The sequence below is a fragment of the Onychostoma macrolepis genome, chromosome 18, assembly GCF_012432095.1.
Source record: "Onychostoma macrolepis isolate SWU-2019 chromosome 18, ASM1243209v1, whole genome shotgun sequence".
Taxonomy (NCBI): domain Eukaryota; kingdom Metazoa; phylum Chordata; class Actinopteri; order Cypriniformes; family Cyprinidae; genus Onychostoma; species Onychostoma macrolepis.
The window spans coordinates 19521430-19548865 of NC_081172.1; the positions used below are offsets into that span (position 1 = coordinate 19521430).

The 27436-nt window shown below is 41.7% G+C and overlaps 1 pseudogene; it reads right to left on the reverse strand.

Moving 5' to 3' along the window:
* Window positions 1-451: 451 nt before the first annotated feature.
* LOC131524059 (uncharacterized) lies at window positions 452-2092 on the reverse strand (annotated as a pseudogene).
* Window positions 2093-27436: the final 25344 nt, after the last annotated feature.

Sequence of the window (27436 nt, forward strand, 5' to 3'; positions counted from 1 at the left end):
GATGACCAGCGACCCATGACTCTTATGGTTTCGTCCGAGATGCCTGCGCTGGCAGCCGTAGTGGCTGCTCCAATCCGGAAGGAATGTATGGAGTAGTGTTTTGAAGATATGCCGGAGGCGCTGAGAACCTTTTGAATGTAAATGAGCGAATCTGGAGTATGAGCAGAGATGTCGGAGAGGCTAGGATGGATGACAGCATTGAAAGCGGAAGTCGAAGGGGCAAATTCTGAGCACCTCAGGAAGCCAAAGAATGCGAGAAGAAACATGCATTCTAACGTTCGGTCTATCGAGGGGCTCATGTAGCCTGAGCGTAATGTGTGAATACATTGGCTCAGAAGATCAGAAGTTAATGGCAAGCGTCTAGTTATGGTGGCTGGTTCTTGTTTCCGTAGGCCTTTGATAAGCATGGAAACATGGGAATGGGAAATTGAGTGGCATTGCTCGCCAGTTGCAAGTTTGTAAATGAAGTTGATTCCGGCTAAGTAAGTTTGGATGGTGGAGGCTCGGATGTTTTGATAACAATGGGCATGTGTGACAAAATTGCAGATGGACCAAGCATCCATTAGTGGAAACGGAAGATGGTAATAAAAGTGGTAAGCCTTAAAACAGTTCCAACCGGTTAGGTAAGACGAGAGGGTGCTACGGGCAAGACTGCTGAGGATAGCTTCGCAAGAAGCATTCGAGAGGACTTCCAGATGTGAATTTAGTTGAAGATGGTAGCAGAAAACGGTGGAACCGGCGTGGGATGGATGTCTGATTCTGGAGCTAAGATCCTGAACTTCTGAAAAGAAAGACGAGACAAAGAATCAGCTATGCTATTGAGGTAGCCCGAAATGTGAGCGGCTCGGATGAGGAACTGGTGTTGGGCAGATATTAGTGTCAGTCTGCGAACTAATTGCATGATGGCTGGGGAACGAGATCTGCCTTTATTTATGATTTCAACCACTGCTGAGTTGTCCGAATGTATAAGTATGGTATGTTTGGACCATTCGTGCCCCCAAAGGATGGCTGCTATAATAACTGGATACATTTCGTAAAGAGCGGATGGGGGCGAGTCTGATTGCTGAACGAGATGGCTAAACTCCGGTGGCCATTCGGAAGCGAACCAACGGCCACTGTAGTATCCGCCGAAGCCAGTGGAAGGTGCTGCGTCTGTATACAGCTGAATATCTTTTGGCTGTGTGACATAGTCATTATAAAAGAAGGATATGCCGTTCCATGAAGACAAAAATTGCTGCCAGAGGTGCATTTCCATCTTACAGCCTTCGTCCAGAATGACTTTGTCATGAAGGGAGGTGATTGTTGTAACTTTTGATAGTAGGTAGGAAAGGAAAGATTTCCCTTGGGGAATTATTCTGATGGCGTAGTTAAGGTGGCCGAGGAGGGCTAATAGCTGACGCTTCGTGCACCTATCTGCTAGAAGATAGTTTGATAGGAGCAATGAAATGCGTTGTACTTTCTCAGGAGGCAGAGATGCTTGGAAAGAAATAGAGTCTAGGGTGATACCTAGAAACTCAATGGAAGTGCATGGCCCTAGGGTTTTCTCTTTTGAAAGGGGAACGCCCAGTTCGGAAAAGACTTGGACGAGAGTAGATAGTCCTGAGTGTGGAGGTGTGGATGGAGGTGTAATGACGAGGAAGTCGTCAAGAAGGTGAAGGACATAGGGAAGCCTGTGGTTATTGATTAAAATCCAACATAAGGCCTCCGAGAGGGAGTCGAAGATCTTGGGGCTACTTTTGCAGCCAAAAGTGAGGCGTACTGCGAAATAATAAGCTCCTTTCCAGAATGTTCAGAAGAAACGCCAGAATTCTGGTTGAATGGGCATAACTTTGAAAGCGCTGGTGATGTCTGCTTTTGAGAGCCATGAACCGTGGCCTGCCTTGCGAATAAGAGTGATTGCTTGGTCGATGGATGCGTATTTCATAGAGAAGTCTGGGGCTGGGATGATACTATTAATGCTAGGTATGGGTGTGCCGTGGGGGGAGGAAAGGTCAATTATTAACCTCTTCTTCCCAGAGTATTTTCTGGTGGCGATGCCGATGGGACTGATTCTAAATGGAGAAAATTGAGGTTCTTTGAATGGACCTATCATAAATCCCTCTTGGACTTCTTTAGCTGTTAATGCGTCGACGGTGTCTGGCTCAGTGAGAGCGGACTGAAGGTTGTGGGAGATATGAGAGGTGTCTGGCTTTATTTCTATCCCTGGATGAAAACCATTTTGTAATCCATTGGTAAGGAAATCTAAGAACTCTCTGTCAGGGTGGTCTAATAAGGCAGTGGCTAGGGCTTTTACCTTGATTGGAGTTCCGAGATACTTTAGTAGTCATTCAGGTAAAGCAGTTGGGTTATGGGGGCAGGAATTCCTGGCGTGGGCACCGCCACAGAAGGAGCAGACGTGTAGGAGTCTGCAGTTCGAGAGTGAGCATCTGAGATCCTCTTTTATCTATACTTTTGGGAATTGGGAGGTTGACTGTGGGGCGTATGTCGAGGGGTTTTGGAATGATAGGTGGAGGTGGAGCTGCCGAGGACAGTCTATTGAAAATGGGTATTTTGCGTGAGGAAGATGGCTGAGATTTAAGAGGGGTGATAACCGTGCACATGGAGGCAGGATGTGACGGGGCTCCGCAAAGCTCGCAGGAGAGTGAAGTACGGGCTGCGAAGATGCGACAGTAAAGTTCGGCATCGAGGGTGCCCCAGTATGTCCCTTGGTTAAACTGCTGTAACCGACCTGCAGCTTGAGTGGCAAAAAGAACGTGGTAGTTATAGAAGCCTGTCCCTCCGAAGCGTACGGCCATGTCTAAAATGATTGATAGATAATCGTCTAGCTCGGTCCTACGATCTGGGTAGACAGAACAAATTATGTCTCGGTAGATCGCGAAGGCTAGAGCGGTCGGTAGGGGTAAGGTCTTTAGAACGAGAATTTATAGTGTGGCTAAGCTGCATGATGCCTTGGCTGGTTTGCAGCTCTCTAGGCTGGCTGATGTTTATAAGGGATGGCTGGAGAAGGTGGGCTAGATCGAATGTAATTACCAGATAGAATCTGATGACGTAAGACTGGGGAGACGGGGGAAGGCCGAAGAACTGATGAAGCTGGCTGAGGAGGTGGTGTTGCTGTGGCCAGCGTATATGGGCTGCTGTTAATTGGCATGAAAAGAGGGTATTGGGAAGGGGAGGGGTTAGGGAAGGTAAGGGAGGGGAAAAAGGATAGATTAGTTGGAAGAGCAGAAGGTACAGAAGGAGGTTGAACAGACCCACTGGCAGGAATGATTCCCAGGTTTGCTGCAAGGGGAACTTGGTTTGGGTTAGTTAGTAGAGAAGAACCAGAAGTAGCAGAAGCCGTATTGCTATTAACGGCTGAAGGGAGGGTAGAGGAATGGATGGTGGGATGAAAGGATGAACAAGTGTTAGGATTTGGGGCAGTTTGTGAACATAAGGATGATAAGAAGGATGTAATTATCTGTGATAATTCGAAGGTGGAAGGAGCCGGTGTTGGTGGCCTTTGCATTTGGCCGCCGCTACGTGGCGCGGATGCTGCTTGCTGAGGTCGTTGTCGAGGCTGAGTATTGACGTCACGAGTGACGAGGAGAGGATTCCGTGAGGATCCCGGAAGAGTCGAGGGCTCTGAGTTTACCTTTAGAGGAGTGTTGACAGATGATGTGTAAAGTTGGAAAAGTCGTGATTTATTATCATAGCGGCTGAAGTTGATGCTTCTATCCTTGAGAGCGCGCTGTAGGCGAGCTATGGTCCAATGCTTGATATTACTCTCTGGTCTGGGGGACTTGCCGGGAGTGCTTTGGCGAGGACTGCCGGTGGATGGATTTAAACGCTGTTGGCGGGGAACAAGATCGCGCGGGCTTCGAAGAGCCGCGGTCCGTTGCTTGGTGTTACTCTCTAATCCGGGAGACTTGCCGTGAGTGCGTTGGCGAGGACTGAGAGTGGGTGGATCTTGACGTTGTTGGCGAGTAGAGCGGTCGCGCCTGCTTCCATGCCTGTGAGATCTATCGCGATCGCGGATAGAAGTACTCGTGTGCAGCGGAGAGTGCGCGTCTGGTCGAGTCGGGGTTGGAGAAATCTCGGATAATGAACTTGTACGAGAATGCTCACGGGGCTGAGGGATTTGAACAGCGGAACGCAACCGATGTGAAGATTGGCTGTGTGAGGATTGTTGAGAAGATTTGCTGGGTGAAGAATTGATTCCGAATAGATCGTCATCTGAGTCGGAGGGGTTAATCTGCAGCTCTGGATCCATGGTGAGTGAGTCCAACAAGAAACTGAGACGAACAGTTCAGAGAAGGTCAGGTTTGCATAAGTAGCTGACGGGTAGCGAGATGATTGGTTGAGGCGTGGCCCTGCTCCCGAACTTTAGTTAACTCATTAACTCCATTAGTTTGTTGCATATTCAATTTTGGTCGTACCAAGGGTGAAATTGTGTCTCTTTCCCTGACAATCTCTTTCCTCTTTCTCTCTTTCTTTCACTCTCTCACATGCACGCGTGCACATTCAATCGTCCCGAGTCGTATTCTCTTCTTTTAAATAAAAAAATAAAATAAATAAATAAATAAATTATGTGATCACACACACGATATAAGACAATGCAAACATTTACACTTGTTTTAGCCGTCACTAAAAATATAAAAACATTGTACATTTTACCAGGAGCGGGGAGGGAGGGAGTTTGTCATGTTAGAAAAAGTTATCAAAAGGGGAAAACAATAAATATTTTAATAGGCCAAGCAATAAGGGCTTGTCGGGGCAATTTTAACTGACTCTCATCAGCGTAAGAGACAAACTCACTCTTAGTTAATAAAAGGTTTTATTCTTTGCAAAGAAGGTCAACAGTCATACAGACACGCAGGTTTCTGCAGAGTGCGACCAAAGGGGAGGGCAGTCCTCTGCCTTTATACACTCTTTAAGGCACTCAAGGTCAAAAGATCACATGTTAAGACAGCTGTACTTTTCCACCAAATGGGAGAAGGAAAGAAACACTCTGGTTTATTATACCCTCAGCCCCTGTTTCTCATGGTTTTAGGGCCTAAATGACCCTTCAGGTCATAAACAGCAAAAGGCCCCAAACCCATTCCTTTCTCGCACAGCCAGACCTGAAAAAGGTTTACATGTTCTCATAAACATAGAAAATAAGCATACAAATGAATTTCTCAACAATTCCCCCTTTTTATCATTCATTGATAACTGATTATAATAACAATTAATTTCTACATCTATCATTCTCACTATGCTACCTTAGATTATATGTAATACATTAAACAAAATAATAATAAAGAAAATTTAAGCTATTACATCACATTTATACTCTTCATCTCTGATTTTCGTATAAATGATCACCCTCTTAAATCTGTGAAAGAAGTTTAGGAAAAAAAACTTGCTAAGGCTCTTTTTGCGGGGACAGACCCTGATTTTAAGCAAGCTCAACAGTATAGACATAGATGGGCTAAAAACCCCTTAACAAAACATCTTAACATTCAATTTTCACTTTACTCTTTTTGACACCTTTCACTGTAGCTCTCATTACTAGTGGTATCTCCCTCACTCTTCTCTTCACACATGTCCATAAACATATTGTCAGGATAAACACTCATTTTAAGCAGTTGATGTGATACCTTAGTTTTCGCCAGTCTCTGTACTGAGCTGGAAATGAACTGGAGAATACATGGTAAACATAACAGTAGCAACACTCCTGCTGCCACAAATGGTAATACAGTGTTAAACAACCAGTATCCCCATCCTCCCCACAGATTAGTTAACCATTCAAGCCATACATCGTTTGCTCATGATGGCGCCAGGATGTTTGCCGGCTTGCCACAGTCTGTCCTTGTCTTTTTTATTTTTATTTGTAATGTTTCTTGTTTGTTTTATCACGCGCTCTGTTTGCTCCCCTCTGGTATATGATCGCATGACGCTATTTAATATTCGATCGGCTATGTCCGATTGTTTATTTCGCGATCCCAGAGATGATTGGCATCTGCACTCGCATTATGTGCCAGTCGCATTGAGGAAAATGTGTTACCTGCCGGGATGTTTGTGCATGTGGAGAAAGCGGCGAAGGCGTGGGAAGCGTGCTGGAGTCCTTGTGAGATCGAAGAAGATCGGAAAGTTTCCAGTCATCGGACCAGCTGTTTCGATGGCGGAGGCCATGGTCGTGAACCTGAGATGTTCATACAATGTGCCTGTATTTCCGTCTTCGGCGTTGATGCCTCAGTCTTCACGGATGGCTTACGTGGCCGACAGTCTGCAGATCGAGGGTTAATCATCGGAATCTTCGCTCTTTACGTGACGGAAGTCCGGTAACATTTTGACTCTCTCTGCATTCCTCTACCAATAACACTCCCACTCCAGTGACAATGGCGTTGATTAACCCGAGATCTCTGGCAAATAAGACTTTTATTTTGAATGATCTTTTTCTTTCTCATGAAATTGATTTTTTATTTGTTACTGAGACTTGGCTTAATGCTGGTGAAATGACTTCTCTTTCTGAACTTTCTCCTCCTGGTTGCAGTTTTTTTAGTACCCCTAGGTCTGTTGGCCGTGGCGGGGTCTTGCAGTTGTTTTAAAGACAAGTTTAAGTGTAGACTTTCACCTTCTGCGTCCTTTTGCACTTTTGAATCTCAGTTAATTACACTGAATTCTTTTAAATCTGTGCTATGTGTTTTGATTTATAGACCCCCAAACTGTCATGGGGATTTTATACAGGAGTTTTCTGAATTTTTATCTGGTATTGTCCCTTCTTTTGACAATATTCTAATTTTGGGAGATTTCAATATACATGTGTGCTGCCCTTCAAAGCCCCTGGTTAAAGAATTTTTAAATTTATTAGAGTCATTTGATTTTTACAATGTGTTTCGGGTCCAACTCATGAACGTGGTCATCGCTTGACCTTGTATTATCTCTGGGATTCTCTGTTGATAGCGTGAAGATTGTTGATACTGTTTTTTCTGACCATAAGACTGTTATTCTAAATTCTAACTTTCCTTGTGGTGCGCCGGGTAATACTGTTTCTGCCTCGGTTTCATCTCGCATACTCACTCCATGCACAGCTAGTAGTTTTCAGCTGCTGTTAATGTCTCTCCTTTTTCTTCATTGATCGAGTTACACTCTCCTGTATGGGTTTAGAAGAGTTGGTTGATCAGTTTAACTCTTCTTGTTCAGAGATTTTAGATGTTGTGGCCCCTGTCAAAGTCAGGGGGGGAAAAATAGTCAAAACACAGCCCTGGTTGAATAGTACTACCCGTGCTTTGAGGCAAGAGTGTAGGAGGGCTGAACGCAAATGGGTTAAAGATAAATTACAAGTCTCTTATGAGATTTTGAAGAACCGTTTGAACGAGTATCAAAGAGCTGTTAAATTGGCTAGATCAAATTATTTCTCTGCCATCATCTCTAGAAACTGTAATAATTCTAGAGTCCTTTTCTCTACTGTAAATGCTGTTCTTCATCCTTCTGCTACTCCTCCACTCACTCCTTCTAATGACATGTGTGAAGAGTTTTTAAACTTTTTTATTGGTAAGGTTGATGGAATAAGATCTCAGATTTCATTTGCTGGCAATGATTTTATTGCTTCTGTTGATCCTCCGAACCTATTGACCAGTTTTATGCCTGTTTCATTGCAGCAGCTTAATGATATAACTGCTCATATGAAGCCCACCAGGTCTCCTGGTGATGTGCTTCCTTCTTCTCTGTTTAAGAAGGTAATTGAGTCAATTGGCCCAAGTATTCTGTCCATAATGAATATTAGCTTGTCATCTGGTGTTGTTCGGTTAGTTTTAAGCATGCGGTTATTCAGCCCCTTTTAAAAAAATGGCTTAGACCCTTCGACATGAGTAGTTTTAGTCCAATTTCAAAATTGCCTTTTATTTCTAAGATACTGGAAAAAATTGTAAATGCACAGCTTAATGACTTTTTAATGAGGAATAACATCTCTGATAGATTCCAATCAGGTTTTAGAGCTGGTCATAGTACAGAATCTGCTCTATTGAGGGTCTCTAATGATATCCTACGAGGTGTTGATTCTGGAAACCGTGTTGTCTTGCTTTTGTTAGATCTTACAGCGGCATTTGATACGGTTGACCATAACATTCTCATTAATCGTCTTAGGGATCAGGTTGGTATTCAGGGTTTAGCCCTGGAATGGTTCTCTTCCTATTTGAAGGATAGGACTTTTTCAGTCAGTTTAGGGGATTATTTTTCTTCCGTTGCCCCTCTTGTGTGTGGGGTTCCACAGGGCTCTATACTGGGACCAATTTTGTTTTCCTTTATATGCTCCCTTTAGGTTCGATTTTTGAGAAATTTGGGATTCAGTATCATCTGTATGCAGATGATTCTCAAATTTATTTACCATTGAAACATAGGCATACAAGTGCTATTCAGTCTCTTCATGCATGTTTGGCCGAAGTTAAGTGCTGGCTTGCGAATAACTTTCTCCAATTAAATGAGGATAAGACCGAGATGATTTTATTTGGAAATAAAGGGTGTGTGGATGATGACTGCCTGGGGTTGTTTCCCGGGAAAAAACTGTCTAGCGTGAGGAACCTTGGTGTCATTTTTGACTCCGAGCTTAAATTTGACCGGTAAATCAATGCTGTCGTTAAGAATAGTTTCTTCCATCTTAGATCAATATCTAAATTGAAATCTATCCTTTCTTTTGATGATATGGAGAAGGTTGTTCATGCCTTTGTGTCATCCCGTTTGGACTACTGTAATGTTTTGTATCTGGGTGTGAGTCAGGCTTCTCTCTCCCGTTTGCAGCTCGTTCAGAACTCAGCTGCCAGACTTTTAACGGGTACTAAGAAGAGAGAGCACATCACTCCGGTGTTAATGAAACTACATTGGTTACCCATACGTTACAGAATTCAATACAAAGCGTTGTTGTATGTTTTTAAGTCTCTGCATGGCCTAGCACCTGAGTATGTTACTGATTTAATCAGCCATTGTCAATCCAGTAGATCTCTGCGATCAAATGATCAATTGCGTCTCATGGTTCCGCGATCCGCTTAAAATGTAAAGGTGATCGGGCTTTCTCTGTTGCAGCTCCTAGGCTCTGGAATAACCTTCCTTTGTCAGTAAAAACTTGTCATTCATTGGGTGTTTTTCAGAGTGCTCTTAAAACGTATTTGTTTTCTTTAGCATTTGACAATGCTTTGTAAGTTGTGTATGTCATATGTTGCATTGTTTTTATGTTTTTGTTTTTATTTTCTCTTTTATACCCTCTGTTCAGCACTTTGGTTCCACTTGTGGTGTTGAAAGTGCTCTATAAATAAAGTTGAGTTGAGTTGAGTTGCTCGTTCAGGCTCTTTTACGGCCATTCTCATGTGAGTGATGATATTAGTGACGTTATCACTGTAGTCTAGAATATGGAAACAACATGATGTACCCAACATCTTACAAACTCCTGGTTAATTTTGTTTGCGAAAGCAAATTAACTGGTTGCAAAACAAGTACATATTCAATTTCTGGAAGCCGGGCTAAATGAGTAAACACTGCTACTGCACTTCTGACATGGGTCAGACCCTCAGTCACTTCTCACATACCAAATACGAACCTTGCATGCACACCTGTTTTGTAAAACTATTATTTCCAATATAATACAATAAGACCTTTTCGAGTTCTTTTATCAGCACCTCCTTTCGTCCCGCACCTTAACTGTCTGTTTGTAATGGGTGAGAGGCCGCAGTTTGTGCGCGGGCTGTCTCCCCACAACTTTTCAGTCTTGGCCTTGCTCACACGCTGATAAGGCGCTTGATGTTTATACAGGGTTTTGGCACCTGTCAGCTCACTCCTTGAATCTCCTACTCCCTCCGTTCCTCCTCCTCAGATGCAGGTGGAACCTTTCTAAACAGTGGCTGGCGTGAATCCACGTTGCCCTCTCAGCTACCTTCACGGGCGTGTGAGTAGTTAGAAGCACTTGGAACGGTCCCAGTCACCTTTTCGCCTTCCAACTTTTCCTCCTCAGATCTCGTACCACCACGAAATCTCCTGGTTTGATGTCGTGCAAGGGAGTTTCTGCAACTTTCCCTTGGGCGGCTTTTACCTGCGCACAGACATTAGACAACAGAGAAGACATTTCTTTGCAGTAACTCAACATGTCATGCTCACACAATTCTATTGATGGCAGCTGTTGTTTTCCCCCTTCTATTCCCATAAATGGTGGTCTACCAAAGAGAATTTCGAATGGGCTCAGATTCACCCTGGATCGTTTTCTCATTCTCATGTACATGAGGACGATCGGGAGCGCTTTAACCCATGTGAGCCCGGTTTCCTCACAACATTTAGCCAATTTGTTTTTAATTATCCTGTTCTGCCGTTCTACAGCGCCCCCTGAGGCAGCTCTGTAACTGCAGTGTGTTTTCAAATTAATTCCTAAAAATTCACCCACTTGTTTTATTGCCTCATTGACAAAATGTGTTCCATTGTCAGAACTGATCTTTCGTGGAACTCCCCATCTTGGGACTATCTCAGTCAGCAGGGCCTTTGCCACCGCTGCTGCATCTTGTTTTGATGTTGAGAAAGCCTCCACCCATTTGGACCACATATCCACCATCACCAAACAGTACTTTTTCCCTTGGCATGGGGACAGTTCGATGAAGTCCATTTGTAGATATTCAAAAGGACCTGACGCAGGCGGTTGGGACACTCGAGACATTTTTATCCCTTTCGCCACATTGTGGGTGTTACAAATCACACATCTTTTACAAAAAATTTCTGCAAATGTTGTAAACCCCTTTGTAAACCACAGTTCTTTCATTTGTGCCACCATTCCCCCTTTCGATACATGGTCTTTCCCATGTGTCGACTTAGCATAATGTGGAAAGAAGTGTCTAGGTAAACAAGGCTTGCCATCACAGCTCATCCAGACAGCCCCATTCAGTTTACAGCCACGCTGTTTCCACTGGTGCCTATCTGCCCCTGAGGCAAAGGCCTGCATGCTCTGTAAAGAGGAAGAAATGTCTGGGTTACTTTCAGATAACATAGTACACTCTGTTTCTTTTGTCTGCTTCACTGCCGCGGCCTTCGCTGCCGCATCTGCTCTGGCGTTTCCTGTTGATATGAAATCTTTGTTATTAGTGTGTGCGGCACATTTGCAAATGGCTATTTTGTCTGGTAGTGGAATGGCCTCCAGTAAGGCCGCCACTAGAGGAGCATTTAATATTGGGCGCCCATCTGACTTAAAAAATTTTCTGTGTTTCCACAGCGCTCCAAAGTCATGCGTGACGCCAAATGCATACCGCGAATCGGTATAGATTGTGACGCATTGGCCTGCCATCAGTTTGCATGCTTCTGTTAACGCCACAAGCTCCGCTGCCTGTGCTGAAAAGTGTGGTGGCAATGAGCCAGAAACCACAACTTCGAATTCGGTTGTTACCGCATAGCCAACTTTATTCTGCCCTGTTTGTGGATCTTTGTAGGCCGAGCCATCCACAAAGAGGACATTTTCGCAGTTTTCAAGTGGTACATCAGAAAGATCTGGACGCGGTGTACACACCTGTTCTAGTGCAGTTAGACAACAATGGTGCTCCTCCCCATCCTCCGCCGTCGGAAGGAGAGTAGCAGCATTCAAGGTTGTGCATCGTCTGACAGTGATATTCGGCATATCAAGCAAGATAGTGTGGTATCGCAACCACCGCGCCGTCGACAAATGCGATGTTTTCTGTTCTTGCAGGATCATGGACACAGCGTGTGGCACCTTTAATATCAGGTCAGAGTACCCTACAAATTCTCTAGACGCCATTACGGCCTGTTCAGCAGCAGCCACCGCCCTCAGACAGTGTGGCAGGCCTGCTGCAACTGGATCTAGTTTGCTGGAAAAATAAGCCACAGGTCGCAATTTATCTCCATGATGCTGCAACAACACATAAGTCATAAACCCATTTTTTTCATCCACCATCTGAACAAAAGGCTTGGTTGGTACCGGTAGGCCCAAAGTCGGCACCAGAGACAGCTGAACTTTCATGTTCACAAATGCCTCCTCTGCTTCCCCTGTCCACTCAATTTTGTCACATGACTTCAACCCCTTCCCTGTTGTTAGGGCTCTCAGAGGCTGCTCAAGAATTGCATAATTTGGAATAAACGTTCTGCAGTATGAACACATTCCCAAAAATGATAGCATTTGTTTCTTTGTGATTGGTTTTGGTACATTCTTAATGCCTTCAATTCTTTTGTCAGACAGGGATTAGCTGTTTGGTGTTATGACATGGCCCAAAAATGTAACCGGTTGTTTTACAAACTGCAATTTAGACAAGCTGACCTTGTGGCCCTCCCGAGCCAAATGCTGCAGGAGGGTCACAGTGTCAGCCACACATGTGGGCTCATCCTTAGCAGCCAAAAATAAATCATCCACATATTGAAGCAAAGCAGTTCCAGCTGTCAGGGTCAATGGCTCCAGACTTCGCCTAAGCGCTTCGTTATAGAGAGTGGGGCTGTCACAATACCCCTGGCCCATTCTCGTGAATGTATAGCCTTTGCCATCAAATTCAAATGCAAACCAAAATTGACTGTTTTTATCCACTGGCACGCTAAAGAATGCATTGGACAAATCTACCACCGAGAAAAATGTTGCATCTTGTGGTATTTGTGACAAAATCGTATATGGATTTGGAACTGATCAACCTGATCTCACAGAATTCCGTGTAATGACCACGGACTTAATTAACCCCGAATCTGTGATGGCATCACGGAATCGCCGAAAATTCCGTGATGGGCTCACAGAAGGCATCAGCCGTGGTCCACGCACGGATTCACTGGTTCAACACCAGCACTTCATCGGACCATGTAAAAAGAGTGACTCCGATGCAGTTATACTTTCACTGGAGTACCTGACCCCACCCCTACCCTAAACCTACCCAGTTCTGAACAATAATGATGACGATAAATTATCGCGTCGACATATTGAAAGTGTTGAACCAGTGGATCCGTGCGTGGAGCACGGCTGATGCCTGTCACTGACTTACATTGGTATCACTTCTGTGAGCCCATCACAGATTTTTTTCTGTGAGCCCATCACGGAATTTTCGGCGATTCCATGATGCCACCACAGATTCGGAGGTTAATTAAGTCCGTGAACATTACACGGAATTCTGTGAGATCATGTTGAACTGATGGAGCCCTTTGCCTGACAGCTGCATTCACTGCCTGCAAATCTTGCACAAACCGCCACTCTGTGGGTTGACCTTTGTCCCTTATATTTTTTACAGGGAAGATTGGTGTTCTTACTGGGGAATCACTGCATTCAACAATTATGCCTTCTTTCAAAAGTGAGTCAAATACTGGTTTGATTCCCAGTATTGCCTCCTTTTTCAAGGGGTACTGATGTTGACACGGCCTGTAATCAGATTTTGGGGTGATTACAACCGGTTCACATCCTTTGATCAGTCCCACATCATATTTATGCTTTGCCCACAGCTCGGATGGCACATCCGCTAAAGCCGGGTGAATTTCTGAGGCACAAATGTTTGTCATGCAGTGATTTCCCTTCATGCTTTCGTCAATAGGTGTCACATTTCTCTCTACCTCAATTTCAGGCTTGCACTCTGACATAAATGCTCCCAAACTTTTGCTGTGTTTCACCCCAACGCTTATCTCACACCAGTCTGTAGCATCAACACAGTTTTTCACAAACCCCCCCAGCTCAGCCCAAGCCTGTTCTTTGGCCTTGGAGAGCGATAAGTGAGGCACAGACTCTGATATTAGAAAAAAGGGAAGCTGTTTTTCTGTCAAGCCCACTGAAACAATTTGCAATTTGTAATCTCTTTCCAAAAGATTTTCTTAAAACTCAAAGTTTCTCCTTTTCCCCTCAAACCAGTCTTTTTCATACTGGTTTTCTCTTTCCACTACGACATGTGACGTGCAATGCAAATTGTCAGGCACCATTATTTCTGTGTTAAATGGCTTGGTCTTATTTTTGGCCAGCTCGCACATCATTTCAGCCCAATCATGATTTATGATGTGCCATTCGTATGCCCACTGAGGCTCTGTTCACAAACAACACCATTGCTCCCCCTCCTCTGCCACTCTGACACCCGAGGAGTCCGCAACTAGCATCAAGTTTAGTTTGCACAACAGATCTCGACCCAAAATGGGCATAGGGCATTTTGGTGAATAAATGAATGCATGTTTCAGCACTCTTCCCCCCTCTGTTTCACAATTTAGAGGCACCGTGAATCTTTCAAAAATTGTATGCCCTGATGCAGAAACAGACTCATTTGTTTTGTCCGTTATTATCGGTTGACATGGCAAGTCACATGGTCGTATGGAAGACCTCGAAGCCCCAGAATCGGCTAAAAACTCAATCAGTACCCCCTCAATCAGCATGGGGTATTTCGGCATTTTCTTAAATGCTTCACTTTTGTACATCATTAAACATTTATCAGAATCTTCATCATTCAAATCAGAATCACACAAAGAAATGCAAGCTTTTTTTTCTTCATTGCAGAGAGCAGTGTATACGTCAGTGTATGTGTGTGTGTGTGTGGTTAAAAAAATTTTCACTTCCCTTTTCGGTGGCTCTCGGAGACTGCTCCCCCTTCTCCCGTCCCCGCTGCTCTCCACCTTCCTCGTTTCAATCTGCTTCTTGAGTTTGCTGATTTTCTGGGCAGTCCTTGGCCCAGTGTCCATCTTTTTTGCACAGTCTGCATTTGGTACACTTGTAGGTCATATGATCGTCAGTCTCGCAAATCCAGCAGGCCCACTTCTCAGGATTCCTTCCAGCCCCGTTTGGATTCCTCTCGCTCCGCTTTTTTACCTCTCCTCCACCTCATCTGCTGGCGGCGCTGGCCAGAGGGTTCCCCCGTTCTCGCGACAGCCTGCATCACAGCCAGCTGTAGGTCTTTGTCAGTCTTTGCTTTCACTCTCTCTCTCTTTGCTATCTGCAGTTCTTCTGCATGCAAAGCGTGTGCTAAAATAGCAGACAAACGTCCATGTTTCCATTCAATGTAGCTGGTTCTCACTGCTAACGCAATCTCAGGTTTCAGTCCATTCAAAAGCCAGCTCCGCAGATGACATTCCCACGTGTCAGGGTGATTTCCGCGGTCACCGGGCTCCTCCAAGCCGCTGTGTTTGTTGAATATCTCATAAAGGCGATGATAAAAGTCTTGAACCGACTCTTCTCTGTTCTGGCAGCAGTTGCCAATCTTTGCTGTGTCCACCCGCGCCGGAAATGCTGTTCTTATGCTTTCAGCCAGCTCCTCAACAGCAGCGCGGTATTCCAGATTGTCTCTGTGTCCTCTTCGGTAGTCTTCCCTTGGCAGCCTTCCACTCACTTTGTGCCAGCTCGAGGCCCCCAGCTTCACTGCCAGCAGCCTCTTCAGCTCGTACACGGTGGGGCTGAATTCTTTGCAGAACGTGACCAGTTCTGAGGAAAATCTGTCACCAGCTTCGTCAGGGCTCGGCAAATGAGCCATGGCTTCTTTCATATCTGCCACTGTCCATGGTCTAAAGACCATCATTGGTGCTGTTACACTCACATTTTCTTCTTTCACTGTTTGTCTGGTCTTTCTCTTCTTCGTCGGGGGTGCTCTGTGCGCCACCTCTTCTTCGTGGGGGGTTTCAGGAATCATGTCGGGGTCTTCCTCTGTCTCTTCTTCGTCCGTCCGCGGTGCTGTTGGTCTTTTTGTTGGAGAGCAGTCGAGGTCAGGGTCCATTTTCAGGGCTCGCAGTTCCGCCACGGGATAGTGATGATAGGGTGGTGGAGCATGTTTAAACACAGAAACATCAGAGCGGTTAGTAAGGCTACGTGATGTAGTTACTTTTTCTTCACATTTTTCATTTTCTTTTTTTTCTATCAGCCCTACATGCTAATTCTTTTTGCATCGCTCTTCTTTCCCTTTTATCTGCCTCCCCCATCCAGCAATTCACCGTTTCCCCACATTTATCACACTTGCGTTTCACACAACACCCTTTCTGTTTTTCACTCCCTTCTTCGACTGATTCTCACACAATATTCAACCTTGTGACACTCAGTGTTCCCTCTTCTGGAAAATTATGATACTTAATTAATTTCCCCATATCTTGCATGCTTTTCTGGCCATATAATTTTTTAATTTGCCAAAATACCGGTGTATCATATTTAACGAGCTTGCTCTGGGACTTCCCCATATTGGCTTTTCTCCCTTCTCTGTGGGTTTTCTCTTAAGCGCTTAAATACTAATCTGTCGGACGATTAATACCCGCACAGTTTCAGTTCCCCTCTTAGAAATATGTTAACTGCTTGCGCGTGATCTCAATTTCTTGCTTCGAAATCTCCGAATCGTACTTGATCTCAATTTCTTGCTCAATTTCCAATCACACCAATTGCAGCAGTTTCAATTTCCCCTTAGAAATTTATTAACTGTGCTGTATCTACTCAGGTAATCTCAATTTCTCCCAGAAATCTTCTGATCACACTACCACAGAGTCAGACCCACCAATATGTTTTTTTCCCTTTTCTCAATTCCAATTCTAATTTTCAAAACCCAAAATCTTTAGAAAATTGATTTGTCTCTTACCAGAGAGTTTTGTTGCCACCTCGGTTCGTTTTCTGATTCCAGTGGTGTCCCCTCCGGGCCTTGGCGGTCGGTCCCTTTCGTCCCTTGAATTCTATTTGGGGTTAGGGCTGGACCCTAAGTCCAGGATGTACGGTCACCGTCCGCTCTCGGGTCCAGAAGGCACATCCAAGGAACCCCACTTCTGACGCCAAATTGTCGGGGCAATTTTAACTGACTCTCATCAGCATAAGAGACAAACTCACTCTTAGTTAATAAAAGGTTTTATTCTTTGCCAAGAAGGTCAACAGTCATACAGACACGCAGGTTTCTGCAGAGTGCGACCAAAGGGGAGGGCAGTCCTCCGCCTTTATACACTCTTTAAGGCACTCAAGGTCAAAAGATCACATGTTAAGACAGCTGTACTTTTCCACCAAATGGGAGAAGGAAAGAAACACTCTGGTTTATTATACCCTCAGCCCCTGTTTCTCGTGGTTTTAGGGCCTAAATGACCCTTCAGGTCATAAACAGCAAAAGGCCCCAAACCCATTCCTTTCTCGCACAGCCAGACCTAAAAAAGGTTTACATGTTCTCATAAACATAGAAAATAAGCATAAAAATGAATTTTCCTCAACAGGCTATTGTGGCCCCGACATGTCCAGACATATGTTTGTGAATTGTCTATGTTTTCCATAGACAATTCAATTCAATTCAATTCATTTATTTGTATAGCTTTTCACAAAACAAATTGTTGCAAAGCAGTTTCTACATTATATTTAGAAACTTTAATATTTATATTTACATTATATTAATGAATTGTATACTTTATTATGCCCTACACCTACCCATCACAGTAAAATTTCTTATTTTGTTTAATATTTTCATAAACATCATTTAGTATTATTTATTTATTTATTTATTTTTTTTTAAAAGCTCTTTTTTTAATTATTTAATTAAAAAAAGTTATGCTCATGGGTACAATCATTTGGAGTATTACTACACTCCATAGACACTCTATAGACAAAATAATTTTTTACTGTACACCTACCGAAATTCTGCATACAATCATTTTTAATAAAATATTGTTTTTCAGCGATCTGAATTATGAGGACTCAAGAAGTTTCATCATAAATCGCAAAACACAAACATGTACATTTATTATGCCAACATATTATTGTAACTCAGTTTGTACTGAATACATTATAATCAGACTTATATATATATATATATATATATTATATATATTAATATATTTTTAAAGATACCGAAAAACACAAATGTCAAAACTTATTCAGTGCTCCAGCGATTATGTGTAACACACTGTATAAAAATAAACATTTCAAGCTAAAAAGAGACTCAAGTAACAAACTTGTTTTATTTGTATTAAGTAACAAAAATGTTACAGCAAAGCAAACCATTTATCACACATTTTAAACAAGTATTTTAGTTTTACTCTAACCAAACATAAATGCTGTTTTCTTAAAAACACAAACATGTACATTCATGCTGCTGGCAAATTATTGTAGCCCAGTTTGTGCTGAATACATTATAATCAGACTTTAGCCATTAATATGCTTTTAAGATTCTGAAAAAAACCCCACAAATGTCAGGGACATGACAACATTTCTACAGGAGTCCCCCCAAAACCCATCAGACCCAGAGGTGGTAATAAATACATAATTATATAACATATCTTAATTCTCTTAATTTTTCACAATTGCAAATGTTTGTTCAGCTTAAATTTGAGTTTTTAGTCAGTTACAAAAGTTTCAGGCATGATGCTTATATGTATTTTTAAATAATTACGATAAAGTTACAGGTATCCGGTACTTGGGCGAACCCTTGACAGAGTGTTACTCAATCAGTCCTCTGCTTTATCTTTTAATAAAATATTCCATTGAATGTCACTAAGACAAATTCTATAACCGCGTTCATAAATTAATATAAACATACAAATCTTTTTAGAGACAATAAGAACAATATGGTCTAACAACACAAACACAAGTGCTTGTTCTAACTCTTTCACACACAAGACTGATTGATCCCTGCTAACTACACCTAAAATTATTAGATATCTTGACTTTTTCTGTGTGTTTAACGGCCCTAGGCCTTGCCAAACCGTTGTTAGATATAAACCACAACGTTTTTGATAGGGCTACACTTTGAAACCTGTTACGGAAGGAACCGAGGAAGCGTTCAGATCCATCTGCAAAGCTTTATTCAGAGACGTAGTCGATAAACAGGCAATTTTCTGACAATGGCAACCAGGTATATAGAGGGCAAGGCAAGAGAAGTATCTCAAACAGGCGTGGTCAGTCGTCGGCTAACAGTATCCAGAGGGCTTAGACAAAAGAGGTAATCTGTAAACATAAGCAATGGTCCGGGCTGGGGCAAACATTATCCAAACAGCAAGGCAAAGGGTAAATCTAAGATAAACAGGCAAAAATCAAAACACAGGAAAACAGGCAAGACTATGACTTCGACTAGATTACGAAAACTAAAGAGAGGCTCCGTAGAGTAGCTATCACAGTGACAGATGCTAAACAGTATTCGGCCAAGAGGAAGAGGGAGTCCATGGTTTATGTAGGGTGTGTGATCAGTGCAATCAGCTGTGTGTGTCGTCAGTGCAGTGGCTGATGGGAATTGTAGAGCAAGGTAATGTGATTCAGTCTGTGTAGTGTGAGAGTCAATATGATGGAAGGGTGACCTCTGGTGGCAATCAGACGGAAGGCCACGAACCGGATTCGTAACAAAACCAGAACAATTCCATGACTTTGCACATTTTTTCTGTTTGAATTTGTTTACTGCAGTTTCACCACTCTTGTTGTATTTTCCCATCTAATGATAATTTTTAGACCTTACGCTTTGCATCCTAGTTTTTGCTGTCATGTTAGTGGGCTCTTCGTCCATATTTCTGCGAATTTGCTTGAATTAATAAAATATCGCTTTAATCCATCCTCTTCACTTCACGACATTTACATTATAATATTAACACTATCCTAGTTTAGATATAAGATACGAGACTGTTTCTTGATAATTATTTCCATCTACATACGCTCGTATTCCGGCTGTTTTCTTTTTAGAAAATTGAATAAAAAAAATTGCAAAATTGCTCATTTGTAAGTTGCTTCGGATAAAAGCATATACAAAATCCAAAAATCGAAGAAAAGGATGACTGAAGTAGTGAAGAAAAGATCAAATTGCCGTTACAAACAAACAGCAGTAATGACTTTACAGGTGGTCTAGCCAGAAAAGAAAATCTCTGCAGACCAGTGTGTCTCGGGCTAATATAAAATCAACCAATGATCCGACAATTTCACATATCATGGATTCATAATTTTTTGAGATCAGCGACGTACATAAATCTGTTACATACGTACAGAGACAAAAAACCTCATTAATGTCCATCTCATCCTCACATTCACACATCACATCCAGAATTCTGGTGGTTATGCAAATTGGGTCTCTGCCGGTATTAACACACTTGTCAAATTGGGCCATGAATCGATCAGACCTCTTAAAACGTTCATTTCATTCTTGAGGTTTGTTACACGCTTGGTATCCCCCTGTACAATCATGATTCGGATCACACGCATGCTCGATGACCGTGGTCATCAGTTTGATAATTTGTCCTCGGTAATGCGGTTTAAACGTCGAGTCTATGACGCCTTTTATATGACACACTTTTCCTGCGGAGCAGGTGCACTCCGGTTGTGCATCCGCAGCGTCACACTCCATTAGCTTTTGCGCGCCATCAGACATCCTTTTCAGAAATCGATTCTCTCCAAGAGATAAACTTTTTCAGAATTCTATTATTTTCTTTCTTTCTTTTGGCTGTTTTAATCCATGATAGTCCAGGTCTTGTGCATTAACGCTTTCAATTTCGGGTTTATGGGTTAGATCCAACGAAGCAATGCATCAGGCTCAGACAAACTGGATTGTTGAAGCTGATTCTGTCAGGTCCGTGTTTTGATCAACAAGAGGTTGCAGTAGTTTCATCAACCGGGTGGTCAAACCCGGTATTGAGAGTTGAAACTGAAGAGTTTATCTGGAACAGCCGCTCTTTGCACACAGAGGGTGTAGTGTAGCTGTACGCAAGTAGTGACAGGTCTTTTGTACATTTGAGCGAAATAAATTGTTGAGGTCTTGTTTCTATGTGTCGGGTGTTGGTTGGTTGTTGAGAAACAACTACACAAATTGATCGTTTGGTTTCACTTGGTTTCAGCTCGTCTATCGTTGAAAAAATGGTGTTTAACACAGGCACGTTGCTCCGATCTAAATATAGATTCGTTTTGCAGCACCCTCAGGAATCGGAAACAACCTTTTTGTCTCAAAGCAGCGACGAGTCAGACTCTGATGAGACTGACTCTGATGCTTCTGACTCTGAATATGATCGTGACTTTCCTATTCTTGAGGACAACCCGGTGCTGCAAAATGAATTGCAAAAAAATCTATATTTCGATTGGAGCGACGTGCCTGTGTTAAACACTGTTTTTTCAACGATAGACGAGCTGAAACCAAGTGAAACCAAATGATCAGTCTGTGTAGCCACAATACATTACAGTTACTTCAAATGATAAAACTGAATGTCCAGCATCCTCATTCTCTTCTTGTACAACAGCAGAAACTTTAATGGGTGGAAATGTATAATCACCATGCCAATCCTGTGACAGTGCCTCTCTACAAGCACCTGGTAGAACTGCCCACACCTCCTCCATTATTCTTCTCAGAAGTCGCAGAGATCGAAGCCCAGTAACACTCTGCATTATCTCAGCTGTTCTCCGACCATCACCACTTCTTAGATCCCCCAACTTGGTATATCCAGCCTTGACAAAACAGCTTTCCACAGACTTGGATGATAAAATCTTTGTTCTTATTAATGGGTTATGGAACAGAGGTTCCCCCATTATCCAGTCCTCTGGTTGTAAGATTTCTCTGTGTATAACAAATGTCTTTTTCCAAGCTATTGTCATTGACTTATAAAAAGCTGTTAAATCCAGTTCATCAAGTTGCAACAAAAAAAGCTGTTTATCATACAATAAACCAGATGTTTCCCATAGAAGAGCACAAGCATTAATCCATCCAACATTATCCTTGTACAACAATCTCCTTGCTGCTTGTAGTCGAAATGCATTTTTGCGGCTTCGTACGTCTATCAGGCTTTGCCCTCCTTCATGCACTGGTAGATAAAGTGCAGTCCCAGGAATCCATTTTTGACCAGACCAGAAGAAATCCACTAATTTCCTCTGAATGTTCTTAATCAAATCATCCGGTGGCTCAAGTATGTTCAGTCTGTGCCATAACAGAGAGGCAGTCGGATTATTTGCAATCAAGACTCTGCCTCTATAAGATAACTCGGGTAATAGCCAGTTCCAATTAGACAAACTGGCAACAACCTTTTCCAGCATACCCTCCCAGTTCTTTTTTTTATACTTATCATTACCTAAAAACAGCCCCAACACTTTAATACCTTGCCATCCCCATTTTAATCCTTCAGGAAGTTTAGGTGGCCCAGTATCAACCCAAGAACCCACCACAAACCCTTCACATTTTGACCAGTTTACCTTAGCTGAAGAGGATTGTTCATGAAGCTTTACATTTTTACAGAGTATTTGAATATCATTTTGACCAGTAATGCAAATCATCAGCATATGCAGATACAGAATACCTTAACCCTGCATTATCACCAGGGATCATTCAACCCTTTATCTCAGTTCTTAGCTTACACAATAAGGGTTCTATGGCTAAACTATAAAGTTGTCCTGATTGAGGACACCCCGGCCAGATTCCTCTTTCAACAGGAACTGGACAACTCAGGCCACCTCCCATCTTTAGCATAACTGAAGCCCCTTCATACAGTAATTGTATCCAAGAAATTATATTCTCTCCAAATCCAAAAGCTTTTAAGACATTAAAAAGTTATTCATGACCCACACGGTCAAAGGCTTTCTCTTGGTCAATAGATAAAAAACCCACATCAAGATTATTTCTAAAAGACATTTCGATTACATACCTCATAAGAAACAAATTGTCCATTATTGTACGCCCTGGAATACAGTAAGTTTGTTCTCTTTCCACCACAATATGCAAAAAACTTTTAATTCTATTAGCCAAACATTTAGACAATATTTTATAGTCTAAACACATTAAAGACACTGGGCGCCAATCCTTCAACAACCCTAAGTCTCCGCTTTTTGGCAAGAGTGATAACACAGCTCTCTGACAGCTGATTGGTAAACAACCTCTTTTAAAACATTCACAAAATACATTATACAAGTCTTCACCTAAAACACCCCAAAAATCTTTATAAATTTCCACTGGTAAACCATCGACTCCTGGTGACTTTCCTGTAGAAAGCTGTTGTACAGCCTTTGAAAGTTCATCAAAAGAAATCATTACATCCAATGACTTTTTATCCTCAGGTCTTAATTTAGGAAGATCCCTTAAGAGCTGGTCCATACATCCAACATCACAGTCCATATTACCAAACAGTTGTTTGTAAAATTCTATACCCATCTTTCTCATCTCATTTGGGTCTGAAGTAATCCATTTTTTCTTCTAAGATGAAGCATATGTTTATTTTGACGAAACGAAGATATTCTAGCTCTCACTAGTGCACCTTTAACTCTTTCTTCCAGCAGCGACTTCAATTCCATTTTTTTATTTTTGAAAACATTAATTAAACCATAATCATCAACATCAATCAATCTTCTTTCCATTTCATTAATCTCATTCTCCAAATTTTTTACATTCCTCTTCAAAGTAAAAGTAGCATTGTAAGTAAATTGTTGTCAAAAAACTTTAATCTGTGCTTTTCCCACCTCCCACCATTGAGTCAGTTACCATGTGATGGTCTGAAAAACCATTCGGAAATATATCAGTATTAATAACTATTTATTTCTGATTTTCATATATATAACCTATCCAATCTAGCTCCTGTCACAACAGAATCTAATATCTTTACCCAAGTATATTGCTTCACCAAATTATTTTTTACTTCTCCACACATCTTCTAAATTCAAATCATTTATAATATCAAGTAGCAGTTTACTAGATTTCGAGTGAGGTTCTTCCCCATTCCTATCCAATAAAAAATGTGTTGTGCAGTTCCAATCACCTCCTATTACAACACATATATTTCCATCATCAAATTCTTTTATTGCATTATTTCATTTTTGAAATGTTATTTCACGATTCAATTCTATGTTTGTTCCTATATACACATTAACAAAAAGGAATTTAACACTTTTAATTTCTGCTAGAACTAATAAAACTCTACCTTTTTCTATCTTTTTTGTCATCACAACTTTTAAATCTAAAGATTTTGAGAAAAGAATTGCAACACCCATACTAAAATTTGTTCCATGACTTAATCTACTCTCTCCTTTCCACCATCTATACCACTCTATTTCATTATTACTATTTGAGAATATGTTTTTTTGTAAAAAAATAAAAATAAATACTTTTAACATAATTTAATCTAATAAAATCAGAAAGCATTGCTCTTTTGACCCTGTCTCTTCCCCCATTGATGTTTAAGGATCCTACTCTTACAACCTCCATAAAAAGGGAGAAAAGGGAAAATGCAGATAGAAAAAAAAGAGGAGAAAAGAAAAAAAGTCACCCTTAGTGGTTTACACATCATTAGCCAAATTTATTGAAATGTCCTTTTCTTGGGAGTTTTCCCCCTTCTTATTTTTGTGACAAACTTTTTCAATCAAAATCTCTTCCTCTTGTTTAGTTTGTCCTCTCCTACTTGTTTCATCCAGTACAAAACAGAACTTTCAAACTTTTCGTATCAGCAAAGTAACTCTTCACTTCCACTACTTTCCCAAATGTCTCATCCAAGAATTCATCTATCTCTTCCAGTGAATAAAACTGCTCACAACCCATCTGAGATAAATTAGACACATCTGATACATCTGACAAAGCATCATCCTCAGTTTTTTCCTCTCTTTCAGTATTAGCCATTTCTTCTGTTTGTTTGCTCTCCAAATTCACTATCCTTTCAGCACTTGTTTATCCTTATCAACTAACATCACTTCTTCACCAATTTCTAACCTTTTCACCTGCTCTACCTCCTTCACAGTTTCTGTCATCCCCATCTCTTTCACTACTTGTGTCTCCTCGTTAACCTTTTCTACTGCCTTAGACGCTTCCATAGTAGGTCTAATCCTACTCTCAATACCAACATCACCTGAAACTTCTTCATTACACATATTTTGATCCTCATTTTCCATTGTTTCTCCTACAGTTTCTTCCACCCTACCATTCTCAACATTACTTTGACCTGCCTAATTCCTTACCCCTTCTCTATGTGGACATAGCAATCTTTCATGTCCCACTGAGCCGCACTCAAAACAGCGCATTTCCCCCGTGCTCGCATACAACATGTACGATTTGCCCTCATACATGCAACGGAAAGACATATTTAATGTCGGCGCATTCAAAAACATAAACACCTGCCGTCTGAATGATAACACATGCTTCAAGGATTCATGTTTACAACCAAGTGGTACCATCTTAATTCCACTTGCAAACTCACCATTTGGTAATAATTTCAAATGTCCCACCATTTATTCCAGATGAAGGTATACAACGTGAGTTATCGAGGTATGGTAACTCAAAATTCCACTTGAGTTACCATACCTCGATAACTCACGTTGTATACCTTCATCTGGAATAAATGGTGGGACATTTGAAATTATTACCCTTACAGTTGGCGATACTAAAGGATGAACAACAACAAAAGCTCCACTTACCACTATGCCGCTTTCTACCAAACAATTCACCAGTTGCTCTTCCTTCAAAAAGACCAACATGGCTTTATTCATCCTAGACGCTGAAACAATGCTTTCATGTCACACTTGTTCAGCTACGTCCAGCAACACATCCTCCACCTTTACTCCCACTTATACAATGCATCTAATTCCGTGACGGAGCGACAGAGACAGCGTTCGCACATCCAGGTGTGACGCCATCCCTGCTCTCGCCACATGAAAACCTACTACTCAATGAGTCAATAAAACTCACACTAGACTTCCCTTCTACAATAAATATTAAATTGGGATATCAATTTCACTCAAAAGAAAGTTTAAAGAAATTGAAAAGTCCATATAAATTCCCCTCACCATGACACCTCTCCTACTTCAAACCGGAAATTAGGTAAGAGAGAGAGAGAGAATGACCAAAAATGCATGTGTGCCTTGGAATGCAACCTGATACCACGCACACACACACACACACACACACATAGGTAGAGAGAGAGGGTGAGGGTGAGGGTGGAGACAGAGAATCTTAGATTTCAGGTTTAAGTTGAAGTCAGATTTCTTCTTTCAACTTAAACCAAGCACACATTTTTTGTAAACCTCTCATTCGAAGAATGGTCGTCTTTGCACGAGGAGGAATTCATTTTCTCTTGAAAAAATGTAAGACGATTTTATTTCTTTATTTCTTGTTTTATTTCCAATTCATTATTAGTAGTGCTATCTATTTTATTTTATTTCATTTTATAGTCATCAGATTATATTGTGGGTACGCATATTGTGATATGCTCTTATAATCTTTTAAAATTGTTTTATTTATTCTGTTCATCCTTTTTTCATACACACATACAGAGAGAGCCCATAACACACCATGCCTTGGAACGCAACCGGCCACGTGGTCCGCAGATGGTCAAACCCCCCGGATGAGCATAAAATCTTTAAAAACATTCCTCAGGGCTTCATTTTATCTCCTGTCACCGGACGACACGTACAAACAACATATCTCATCCCCGGATGACGTCGGAATTTCACGCATTCCTATTGCAACATCTGGATCTCATTAACAGGTCACAGGGTCAACACGACATGGGTGGGCCGAGTGGGGGAGGGGTAAAGGTCAAAAATACTTTTTGTCATAGTGTACACTATATCTACTACTCACGGCTATAGAAACCATAAATATTACACAGAAATGCAGCGTAACAGGGCATTTCATCACAGACAGGTATCTTATGTAGCGAGAATGAATGCTATTACTAAAGCAAGAAACCCATTTAACACAATTCAACTAGTTGCCGCAACTGCGCAATGCATCATCTCTAGCTGAGGCATTAACCTGACAAAATGAAACAAATAGAGTCCGCCCAATGTTCTTTTAGACATTTATTAACTCAAACGTATTTATACCTTACCGATAGCATTGGTATAAAACAAATAATGCGATTACATGTGTTTTAAAGTTGACCTAAAAATTTAACGAACTCTTACTGCTTTTCATCTTCACGAGTTTCTCCGCCACTCTGCCCGCGCGCTGCTAATTAGACAGTACTAATTAGCACAGCTTTACTGGGAAAGCGAGCAAGTAACATTAAAAAATTCATACAAGATAATGAAGATAATGTTTTAATGTACCCCTAGGACTCTCATCTTCATGCCGGTCTGCCTATACCAGCGGCACTGCGGCTGGAGGAAAAAATGACCAGTTAATACAGCTCGACACAGGAAACTGAGATATTCTTACGGAAACTTAAACCTGGCTTTATATCTTTCAAATAACATCAGAATACAACGCATAAAACAATAAAAAGTCAAAAATGAAATATAACCTACCATACTCTAGTAGTTTTTCATCTTCACAAGTCTTTCACAGCGCCTTTGCAGAGGAGGTTGTGTGGTTGTTTTTCGCGGTCATTCAGTACTTTAGTATTTACACTTACAGAAGGCGAATATTTTTCAGAATGCACTGAAAATATACAATAACGCACTGTACATAGCATATACGGTAAGAAACCCGAGAAACATTAATAATACTGTGAAAACAAAAAATGATTTACTGTGATGCTGTTAGCTAGCTTTGACTAGTACACTCTCAGAAATAAAGGTACAGAAGCTGTCACTGGGGCTGTACCCTTTCAAAAAGGTACATGTTTGTACCTAAAGGGTCCATTTTGGTACTTTAAAAGTACATATTAGCAGAGGCGGACAATC